At 40.3% G+C, this 12,601-nt stretch overlaps 1 protein-coding gene across 5 annotated transcripts in view; it reads right to left on the reverse strand.

Annotated features, from left to right (window-relative positions):
• Positions 1 to 12,601, reverse strand: part of otofa (otoferlin a) — a 351,746-nt gene that overhangs the window by 234,962 nt on the left and 104,183 nt on the right. The window lies entirely within an intron of this gene.

Genomic DNA, 12,601 nt, shown 5'->3' on the forward strand with positions numbered 1-12,601 from the left:
CAGAGAGTCTAGCCTTAGTACAAAATGACTCCAACTTCAAAAAGGAAGGTACATTTGTAGGGTTTGAATGTTATTTAACCTGGAATACTTAGGGTGAGATTAGGAGAATAGTTATTCTATATTTGCTTGTAAACTTTTAGGGTTGCATTGTTTGATGGTGTTGAACTGGGTTAGTCTGATTGAATTGGTTAGTCTAGTCCCATTCACCTGCAATTAATCATGTTGCTCTTTTCATTTACAGAATTGGTTTCTTTTACTCCATACAAATATTATCTTCGGTTCCACTGAATCTCATTAGCAATTACAAACCACAGTCTAAGTGTTCAAATAATGGCACATCTGAGAAATTTATAGATAAAAAAATAAATTTCTGCCTGCTCCGATGTAAGGTTCAGAATTGTGATCTTCCACTAATAGATGCACATTTTGTTTCTGACAAAAACTAACATGAAATGAAGGTTGTGAATGATGAGTGAGACAATAAAATTGCTTCTTATGAGCCATTTGACAGTTCACAACCAACTCAATAAATCAACCTGAATAATTCACAATGCCTGAACAGCCGTAATTTGCAATGAATTCAATAATGATTTCATAGAATCATACAAAGAAAGAACACAGCTATTAAGCCCATCAAAGCTCTGCTGATTCCTTGAGTTACTTAATTGTTTCTCTAGCACCAAGAGACTTATTTCTTGCTCTGTCCTTTTGGAACTCTGTTGTTAAGCACTTTCATGAAACACTTGTCACTGCTTTTGACAAAGTCTGGTATTTTAAACTTCTAAGCAAGTTATATTATCTGTCTGGAGCATTGTTTGTGGCTATCTTGTTTCTTCTCAAGTTGCTCTGTTGGGACTGTTGTTGAAGGTTCATTCTCTGACTTTTCACTAATTCAGGAGCTATGCTGTCTTTTCTACTTTGCATTGGATATCTTTTCTCCCCCTCAAGTTCTCGACAGACTGGGCCTGTTAGTGATTCTTATAACATATCTTGTGAAATTAAAACAAATCTATTGCAGAATTCATATTACTTTGCTATTTCACCCACAAGCTGAGTTGACTAGCAGATGAACAATTAAGGTTATCAACAGTTTCAGCCTTGGTATCACACAATTCCAGCGATTACATTTTTTTTCTTCTGATAATTTCAAATACTATGCACCTTCTTTTACTCACACCCCTCCGAGCACTATCTTTTGTTAACCACTCCTGTTCTCCAGCTTGTCACAAGCCTTGCATTGTGTTCTGTCTGCACAGTCCTCAACCCCACCATCTACATCCCTGCCATTCCCAACCACAATTCTCTGCATCTTGCTTTATCTTTAACTCTTCTCATTTCACTGGCCTGAAACCTAAATGCTGGCCTGCTCTACACATCTACTGCATGGCCTTTTGAGTATTTCCTGCACTTGCTTTTTCATATCAGGTGTCCAGCAATATTTGCAGTACGTTTGCTTTTAGGTCAGAGGAGGGAGTACCTTCTTCACTTAGATTGGGTAGAAGGAGGAGGAGGAAATCAGGAAATTTGATTTCAGTGAGTAAATTAAACAGGGGAATTTTTTGGCACAATAAATTTTTAAACTATAACATGCAAGTTCTTAAGAATACACGAGTGAATCTGCAGATGCTGGAAATAAATAAAAAACACGAAATGCTGGCAGAACTCAGCAGGCCAGACAGCATCTATGGGAGGAGGTAATAACGATGTTTCGGACCGAAACCCTTCATCAGGACTCCTTTTGTGTTCCACAGCATTTTATGTTTTTTATTAAGTTCTTAAGTATAATTGTTTTGGAAGTATGGAGGGATATGAGGAATAACCGAATATGCAATTTGTTGGGATTAATTTTGCAGAAAAATACCAGTGTCCATAGGTGGGCCCCTTAGGTCTGTTGTATTCATTGACACTGGGATGAATGGTCAGATAAAAGCCCTCAGCTTTGATCAGACAGCAGAAACCAAATGAAAAAACTGATCAACACACACTAAATAATGGAGGAATGCAGTAGGCCAAGCAACATCTATGGAGGCAAATAAACTGTTGATTTTGGGCCTAGACCTTGCGTCAGGACTGGAAAGGAAGGGGGTCGTACCTGGAATAAGAAGGTGGGTGAGGGGGAGAATAACAAGCTGGCAGATAATAGGTGAGACTAGGTGAGGGAAAGGTGATGAAGGAGGAATGATGTGAGAAGCTGGGAAGTAGTATGTGGAAGAGGTAAAGGACTAAAGAAAAAATCTGATTGGGGCGGACGTAGACCATGGAATAAATGGGAGGAAACGGGCAGCCAGAGAAGGTGATGGGCAGGGCATGAGAGTGGGGGAGAAGAGGAGGGGCGAGGGGGGCACCAGAATATTGATAACCTATGCTTGTCACATTATAGAGTTAGGTATTGACAATATGCAACATTAATCCAAAAGATTCAATTACCTCAACTATTAATTCTTTTTAAAACACTAACTGAAGAATGGAAGGCTCAACTGCAGTACTATTGTCTATAGAAGGAGAACGAGATAATTGGAATAAAGCCATTGGTAAACAAGTGGTTTTATAAAAAATCTGAGGGCAGTGTAAAATATCATGTGTCAGATATTAATGGCTGTACCTTGTGGGTAAGTATGTTCTGGCTTTTTATGAAGCCATGGTATGTTCAGGATTAGCTGATTGAGATATTAATGCACTACTCCTCTCCTCCACTGGACTCCACTTAAATAGGAATTCCTGACCAGGAGTTGAAGAGGAAAAATTCAAGCAATTTAAGCTTCATTTTATTGTAATACTTATTTGTATTTTAACACACTTAACTTATTTACATTTCTTTTGAAATTATTTGTATTTAAATACTTTAATAGTTTCAATACAATTCTGCTAATGCCAATCAGTTCTGACTAGAGGTGAGGTGTAACTCCAGCCATGTCTCCTAACAAATTTTGTTGTTGGGCCTCTGGCACCTCACCAAGCCTTGGACTCAGCTCCCAGAGGAGCTTGTTTGGTTCTCTATACCTAACCAGGATGGGCGGCAGATCAAACCCAGCTCAGTTTGGGTGATGGATTTTGAGCGGTAGACAGTCTTTGTGGATTAGTTAAGGGTAGACATAGTCTGATAAAGTTGACTATATTTCATGTTGGTGACAAGGAGAATAGCAAAGAGTTTATTATGTTTGAGGTCACTGATTTAGCTAAGTAGCTGGCAAGTTGTACATAATATTCTGATCAGAAAAATGAAAGCCCTCAGGAATGTTTGCAAGAAAGAAAACCCAATTTAAATCTAAATTTTTGCTTGTGAATAAGAAGAAATAAATGCTTGTCGCTGTATATTTCTGTGATTGAAAGGGTACTTTCATTTTGAGTTATGGGGGTGTGGTTTTCACCATTTTCTGTTGTGTATATGATATAGGCTTTAGGAATGATGATTAGAAAATAGGCAGAAAATATGAACTGGCTGTGTGTTTGATAGCGAGAAAGGTAACAAACAGATATCAATGGATAAATCAGGATGGCAGAAAATTGACAACTCTTAGGTCCAGGAAAGAATGAAGCAGCACATTTGGGCAAAGCAACCCAGAAATACACAGAAATTGTTATGTTGTGAAGTGCAAAGGAACAGAGAGAACTTATTAATTTATTCAAAGCTATGGAAAGGAAGAACCTATTTCCCCAAGCAGAAAGTTTAATAGACAGATTAATAATAATTATTTGCAGTTAATGTATTGTCTGAAAGACTAAAGGGTAGTAAAATCTAAGGGAAGTGTGAGGCTGAAGCTACTAGGGAGAAGATTGTGGAGGAAGTAACTTTCATGTTTATAATGTGTTCAATGAGCATTTGTAAGCGTAACCTAGAAGGCTGCAGACTGGGAGTTGAGAAATTGTATTAGTTTTAACAGCTTGGAGACAATTGGTAGAATAGTCTCCTTCAGGGTTACAGATGATTTGTCCCAATACTCAATGGACTTATTGAGAAAGTTGTTAATTATCCCTGAAAACTGATTAAGCTTCATAAAATCTGTTTCACAGTACAGATCACTCCCTGTCAAGTACAATGAGTTTCAGATATCTTTTTCTAAGAAGTAAAGAAATTCTCCAATGAGTCCAAAATGAACAAAACTTTATTGAAGGTATAGAGTACACAGAAGCAGGCTTGTTGACCCATCTAGTTCATGCTATCCTGGTCTTCTGCCTAGTCCCATCTACTCATATTTGGACCATAGCCCTCCATAATTTTCAAGTTCAAATTCAAGTTCAGTTTGTCATACTACCTTACACATGTATACGACCAAATGAAACAACAGTACTGCAGACCAAGGTGCACAACACAGCTCATATAACACACACAAAGTAGTATTACCACAAATAAACTAACAAATAATAAGGTGCATTTATGTCAAAAGTTAAAAAGTAATTCTAACTCTACTCATGCCTCATACATGAAGAGACCTGGGTGGCAGCAGGGAGTACAGTACTCTAACAGTCTGGAGGAAGAAGCTCCTAAGAGCTCTTACCTTAACACTATAGTACCTCCTGTCTGATGGTAGGGAGTCAAAGAGATTGTTGGCCAGATGGGAGGGATCAGTGACAATGATAAGGGCCCTGCATACACAGCACTCCAGAAAGATATCTCTGATGGATGGAAGAAAGATCCCTTTGATCATCCCAACAGGCTCACATTCCTTTGTGGTGATTAGTGGTCAGAAGCCTTGCAATGTCCATAACAGACACTAACGCAACTAGTCAGGACACTCTTGATGGTGCTCCTGTAAAAACTGGTTAGAATGGGGTGGGGGGGGGCGAGCCTTGCCTCAATCTCCTCAGGAAGTGCAGAGGCTGCTGTGCTTTCTTGATTAAAGAGCTGGTGTTGAGGGACCAGGTGAGACTGACTGCAATGTGCACTCTGAGAAATTTGGCGCAACCCTAACGGTTTCCATGGAGGAGCCGTTTATTTGCAGTGAGGAGTGGTGAGCATGCACCTTCCTAAAATCAACAATTAACTTTTTGGTCTTGTCCATGTTGAGACTCAGATTTTTGTGCACCATTCTACCAGCTGTTCCAGCTCCTCTCTACACGCCGTCTTGTCAACGTTGTTGATGAGGTCGAACACTGTTGTGTCCTCAGCAAACTTCATGATTCAGAAATCAGTTTCAAGCAGCCAGTCCTGGGAGGTGGGGTAAGGTGGTGCTCAACGTGATAGAACTACAGATATTTTTGCCAACACAGACTGACTGTGGCCTTTCTGTCAAGAAGTCCAAGATCCAATTACAGAGAGAGGTGTGGAGAACCAACAATGACACTTTACTCACCAGCTTCTGAAGGATGATTGTGTTAAAAGCTGAGCTGATGTTAAAAAAAACATTCTGGTGTATGAGGCACCATGTTCAGGGTGGGACAGGTTAATTAGTTATTGTAAATTGTCCTGTGATTAGGCTAGCGTTAAATTGGCTTTTGCTGGGCTGCCTGGCTTGAAGGGCCAGCAGGGCCAACTCCATGCTTATCTCAATAAATAATACAGCTGTGCTACTGTGACATGCCATGGCTAGCATGGTTAGGTCACCAGTTCTCTAATCCATGCACCTATCTAAACTCTATGAAGTGTCTCAATTGACCTAGAATCTACCAGAATCAGAATTTAATTAATTTTCACTGATATGTGCTGTAACATTTGTTGCTTTGCAGCAGTACAGTGCAATACATAAATGATGCTAGAAATTACAATAAGAAATAAATAAAAATAATAAATAGTGCAAAAAGAGAGCAAAAAAGCGAGGCATTGTTTGTGGGTTGATAAACCATTCAGAAATCTTTGGCAGAGGGGAATAAGCTTTTCCTAAAACATTCAATGTGTGTCTTCAGGCTCCTGTGCCTTCTCTCTGATGACAGTAATGAGAAGTGGGCATGTCCTGGATGGTGAGTGCCCTTAATGATGGATGCTTCCTTCTCAAGGCATTGCCTTTTGAATATGTCCTAGGGAATGGGGAGGCTAGTGCCCATGATAGAGCTGGCCAAGTTTACCCTAACACCATAAGATACGGGAGCAGAATTAGGCCATTTGGCCCATTGAATTTGCTCTGCCATTTCATCATGTCTGATCAAATTCTCCTCTCAGCCCCAATCTCCTGCCTTCTGCCCATTTCACTTCATGCCCTGACCAATCAAGAACCTATCAACCTCTTTCTTAAATATACATAAAGACTTGGCCTGCACAGTTGCCTGTGGCAAAGAACTCCATTATGCACAAGATCAGAAAAAACTACAGAGGGTTGTAAAGGATGTAATGACAAGTCACTCGCTGGCTAACAAAATTCCTTCTCATTTTCATTCTAAAAGGACTTCCCTCTATTCTGTGGCTGTGTCCTCTGGTCTTAGACTCTCCCACCACAGGAAACATCCTCTCCACATCCACTCTATCAAGGCCTTTCACCATTTGATAGATTTCAATAAGGTCATCCCTCATTCTTCTGAATTCCAATGAATACAGGCCCAGAGCCAAACATTCTTCATACGACAAGCCATTCAATTTTGGAATCATTTTTGTGCACCACCTTTGAACCCTTTCCAGTGTCGGCACATTCTTTTTAAGATAACTGGCCTAAAACTGCTCACAATACTCCAGTGAGCCCTCACCAGTGCCCTATAAAGTTTCAGCATTAATAAAGCACTTTACAACCTTTTTTCTGATCTTGTGCATTGGTGCCTCCATACCAGACAATGCTGCAACAGGTCAGAATGTTGTTCATGGTGCATTTGTAGAAATTTGCTAAGAGTCTTTGAAAACATACCAAACCTTCTCAACTCCTAATGCAATATAGACTCTGGCATGCCTTCTTCATGATCGCATCAATGTGCTGGGCCGAGAATACATCTTCAGAGATGTAGACACACAAAAACTCGAAGGTGCTCACCCATTCCACTGCTGACCCCTTGATGAGGACTGTTCCTGCTGGCAGCTTGTACTACAATCTAAGTGAAGAATTTCCACCTCAAACTCCCCTTAAATGCTTAATCTCTGACCGCTAGTTCTAGTCTCATCAACCTGAGGGGAAAATGGTCTGCAAGCTTTCACGTGTGTTCTTCATAATTTTGTACATCTCTAAAAGATACCTTATTGTCCCATACACCTAAAAGATATCTCATTGTCCTGTACTCAAGGGAATGAAAGTCCTTCGCTATCCAACTTTTCCTTATAACTCAGGTGAAATTATTCTGAGATAAGTCAGCCGATATCCTCTAATTTTTGTGCATGTAGAGGAAACAGATTCTTGGCCCCTGTTCTGCAGTTGGAAGCCCCTGGTATGTAAATTATTCAAGCATCAGTGTATCAGGTTATTGCCAATGAGCAGATACAGAAAGGCAAACATAAAATATTCAGCATTTGTTGCTGCACAATTTACTCTTAGTGCTTTATAATTCACAAGCTCTCAGATTTCAGCAAAGTTTATCTTTCTGGTGTCACCAATGACCTCACAATGCATTGGGAGATCTAATGTTACATGTCATTATTTGATATTAAAATGTGCACGCATTTGGAATCTGTATATTATAGATATGTCTGGATAAATAAAATGCGAAGAAGTCCACAGATTCATCACTCTGGCTAAAAAAAAAATCCTTCTGTTCTAAAAGGTTATCCCTCAATTTTAAGGTTGTGCCCTCTAGTTCTGGATACCCCCACCACAGGAAACATCCTCTCCATTCTATTATAAGATCATAAGATATGGAAGCAGAAGTAGGCCATTCGGCCCATCGAGTCTGCTCCACCATTCAATCATGGGCTGATCCAATTCTTCCAGTCATCCCCACTCCCCTGCTCTTACCCCATACCCTTTGATGCCCTGGCTAATCAAGGACCTATCTATCTCTGCCTTAAATATCTAGTCCTTTCAATATTTGGTAGGCTTCAATGATTTCCCCACACATTTTCTAAATTCCAGTGAGTACGGGCCCAAAGCCACCAAACTCTGCTCACATGTTAACCCTGTCATTGGCAGAATCATCCTGGCAAACTGCCTCTGGACTGTCTGTAATGAGAATGCACCCTTTCTGAGATAAGGGGCTCAAAACTGTTGACAGTACTCCAAGTGCAGCTTGACTAGCATCTTATAAAGGCTCAGCATTATTTCCTTGCTTTTATATTTTATTGCCCTTGAAATAAATATGAACATTGCATTTGCTTTCTTTGCCACAGACCCCTTCTGGAAGTCTTGAACAAGGACTCTTAAGTCCCTTTGCACCTCTGATGTTTGAATCTTCTCCCCATTTAGGTAATAATCAGCACTATTGTTCCTTTTACCAAAATGCCTCATCATACAGTTCCCAACACTGTATTCCATCTGCCTTTTTTGCCCATTCTTACAATTTGTCTAAGACTTGCTGCAATCACATTACTTCCTCAGCACTGCCTATCCCTTCACCTATCTTCATGTCATCTGCAAACTTTGCCTTAAAGCCATCAATTCCATTACCTAAGTCATTGACAAACAATGTGAAAATTAGTGGTCCCAGTAATGACCCCTGAGGAACACCACTAGTCACTGGCAGTCAACCAGAAAAGGCCCCTTTTATTCCACTCACTACCTCCTGCATGTCAGCCATTCCATGGCAGTACATTGCAATAGGTTTCAATGGGTACATTTAATGTCAGAGAAATGTATACAATATACAGTTGAAGTTAGAAGTTTACAAACACAGCCAAATACATTTAAACTCAATTTTTCACAATGCCTGACATTTAATCCTGGAAAACATTCCCTGTCTTATGTCAGTTAGGATCACTACTTTATTTTAAGAATGTGAAATGTCAGAATAATAGCAGAGAGAATTATTTATTTCAGCTTTTATTTCTTTCATCACTTTCCCAGTGGGTTAGAAGTTTACATACACTTTGTTAGTATTTAGTAGCATTGCCTTTAAATTATTTAACTTGGGTCAAATGTTTTGGGTAGCCTTCGACAAGCTTCTCACGGTAAGTTGCTGGAATTTTGTTCCATTCCTCCAGACAGAACTGGTGTAAATGAGTCAGGTTTGTATGCCTCCTTGCTCGCACATGCTTTTTCAGTTCTGCCACAAATTTTCTGTCGGATTGAGGTCAGGGCTTTGTGATGGCCACTTCAATACCTTGACTTTGTTATCCTTAAGCAATTTTGCCACAACTTGTGGTATGCTTGGGGTTATTGTCCATTTGGAAGACCCGTTTGTGACCGAGCTTTAACTTCCTGGCTGATGTCTTGAGATGTTGCTTCAATATATCCACATAATTTTCTTTCCTCATGATGCCATCTATTTTGTGAAGTGCACCAGTCCCTCCTGCAGCAAAGCACCCCCACAACGTGATGCTGCCACCCCCATGCATTATGGTTGGGATGGTGTTCTACGGCTTGCAAGCCTCACTCTTTTTCCTCCAGACGTAACGGTGGTCATTACGGCCAAGCAGTTCAATTTTTGTTTCATCAGACCAAAGGATATTTCTCCAAAAAGTAGGATCTTTGTTCCCATGTGCACTTGCAAACTGTAGTCTGACTGTTTTTATGGTTATTTTGGAGCAGTGGCTTCTTCCTTGCTGAGCAGCCTTTCAGGTTATGTCGATATAGGACTCGTCTTACTGTGGATATAGATACTTGTCTACCTGTTTCCTCCAGCATCTTCACAAGGTCCTTTGCTGTTGTTCTGGGATTGATTTGCACTTTTCGCGTCAAAGTACGTTCATCTCCAGGATACAGAATGCGTTTCCTTCCTGAGCGGTATGGTGGCTGCATGGTCCCATGGTGTTTATACTTGCGTACTATTGTTTGTACAGATGAACGTGGTATCTTCAGGCATTTGGAAATTGCTCCCAAGGATGAACCAAACTTCTGGAGGTCCAGAATGATTTTTCCTGAGGTTTTGGCTGATTTCTTTTGATTTTGTTTGTAAACTTCTGACCCAACAACTTCTGACTTGTGATATAGTCAATTAGAAGTGAAATAATCTATCTGTAAACAATTGTTGGAAAAATTACTCGTGTCACGCATTAAGTAGATGTCCTCTCTGTCTTGCCAAAACTGTAGTTTGCTAATATGAAATCTGTGTAGTTAAACAAAGAGTTTTAATGACTTCAACCTAAGTGTATGTAAACTTCTGACTTCAACTGTACATCCTGAAATTCTTTTTCTTCACAAACATCCATGAAAACAGAGGAGCACCCTAAAGAATGCAAGACAGTTAAAACATTCGAACCCCAAAGCCCCACCCCCAGCTCCCCCTCTCATGCACAAGGCAACGACCCCCCCATCTCCACCAGCAAAAAAGCATTAGCACCTTCCACCGAGCACTCGAGTGTGCAGAAAGCATCAATAAAGACATAGACTTGGAGTACCCCAGCGATTACTCGTTCACCCAGTAATTCGAAATACCACAGGCTCTCTCTGTCTCCCTAATAACACCATAGGATTTTATCTTGTTAAGCAGCCTCATGTAAGGCACTTTATCAAATGCCTTCTGAAAATCTAAGTAAATAACATCCACTGCCTCTCCTTTGTCCACCTGCTTGTTACTTCCTCGAAGGGTTCTAACAGATTTGTCAGGCAAGATTTACCTTTACAGGAAGCATGGTGACTTTGACTTTTTTTAAATCATTAGTCTCCATGTACTCTGAAACCTTGTCCTTAATAATGGACTCCAACACTTTCCCAGCCATTGAGGTTAGGCTAACTGGTCTATAATTTCCTCTCTTTTGTCTTCTTCCCTTCTTAAAGAGTGGAGTGAGATTTGCAATTTTCCAGTCCTCTGGGACCATGCCAGAATCAAGTAGTTCTTGAAAGATGATGGCCAATGCATCCATATTCTCTCCAGCAACCTCTCTCAAGATTCTGGGATGTAGTCCATCAGGTCCAGGTGACTTATCCACCTTTAGACATTTCAGTTTGTCTAGCAGTTTGTAAAAACAATGGCTTTCACTCCTGCTCCATGACCCTCACAGACCTCTGGCATAGCGTTAGTGTCTTCCAAATTAAAAACTGAAGCAAAGTACTTGTTAAGTTCATCTGCCATTTCTCTGTCCCCCCCCATTAGTACTTCATGAGCATTATTTTCCAGTAGTACAATATCAACTCTCACCTCCCTTTTATTCTTTATATAACTGAAAATCTTTTTAGCATCCTGCTTTATATTATCAGCTAGTTTGCCTATTTCATCTTTTCCCTTCTTATAGCTTGTGTAGTTGCCTTTGGCTGGATTTTAAAAGCTTCCCAGTCATCCAACTTCCCACTCACTTTTGCTACCTTAAACAGTATGTCCTTTCCTTGGTTTTTATGCAGTTCTTATCTTCCCTTGTCAGGCACAGTTGCCTAGCCCTGCCATTTGACAACTTCTTCTGTGGGACATATCAGTTCTGAGCCTTGTGAACTATTCCCAGAAACTTTAGCTACCTCTGTTCTGCTGCCATCTCCAACAGTATCCTCTTCCAATCCACCTGGGCAAGCTGCTTTCTCGTGCCTCTGTAATTCCCTTTATTCCATTGTGATTATAATACGTTTGAGTTGTGCTTCTTCCCCTCAAATTGCAGTATGAATTCAATCATATTATGATTACTATTTCCTAAGGATTCCTTTACGTTGAGCTGACTAATAAGATTTGGGTTATTACACAACACCCAGTCTCAAATAGCCTTTCCCAGAGTAGTCTTAAACACAAGCTGTTATAAATAGCCATCTTGTAGGCACTCAACAAATTCCCTCTCTTGCACTCCTACATCAACCTGATTTTCCCAAACACCTTGCATATTGAAGTCCCATTGCAATTGTGACATTACCCTTATTACATGTCCTTTCCAGCATCCCTTTGCAAAAACAACCCCACATCTTGGCTACTATTCGGAGGCCCATATATGTTCTTTTTTTTACCCTTGCAGTTTCTTAACACCACCCTTCAAAGATTTGACATTCTCTGGCCCTCTTTCTAAAGATGTAATTCCATCTCTTACCAATACAGCCACACCACTGCTGATGCCTCCTTGCCTGTTCTTTTGATACAAGGTATATCCTTTAATGTCAAACTTCCAACTATGACTTCTTCCAGCCATGACTCAGTAATGCACACAATGTCATACCAACCAGTCTCTAAATGTGCCACAAGTTCGTCCACCCTTTTCTGAATGTGACATGCATTTAAACACACCTTCAGTCCTACATTCCTTGCCCTTATGAATTTTGCCTCTGTGTTACAACTTAGTTTATTCTCTCTGTGTTACCATCAACTTACTGAGATTCTACCACCCATCTATACACTAAGGGCGCTCTCCCACCCTACATGAATCTGGGATGTGGAAGAAGGAGAATGCACAGATTCTCCACAGAGTCGGTTTTGAACTCAGCTTGCTGTACCTGTGATGTGGCAGTTGTGTTAGCAGTGCCACTCTACACCCAAAACAAAACCAAGGCATTACATATACCACACGGTTACAGGTTTTGCTGTCAGCAACAGTTACCATAACCTCAGAATACCATTTTGAAACTTTTGAAAGGCACTTGCATTGCTCCAAAAAGCAGCATTAATGATATACTGTCAGTTCCTGCATATAATATCAGCAAATGTCTTTTTGGCTGCAGTTACAGTTAAATTTAGAGCTTTTGCTTTTATA

The sequence above is a fragment of the Hypanus sabinus genome, chromosome 10, assembly GCF_030144855.1.
Source record: "Hypanus sabinus isolate sHypSab1 chromosome 10, sHypSab1.hap1, whole genome shotgun sequence".
NCBI classification, from domain to species: domain Eukaryota; kingdom Metazoa; phylum Chordata; class Chondrichthyes; order Myliobatiformes; family Dasyatidae; genus Hypanus; species Hypanus sabinus.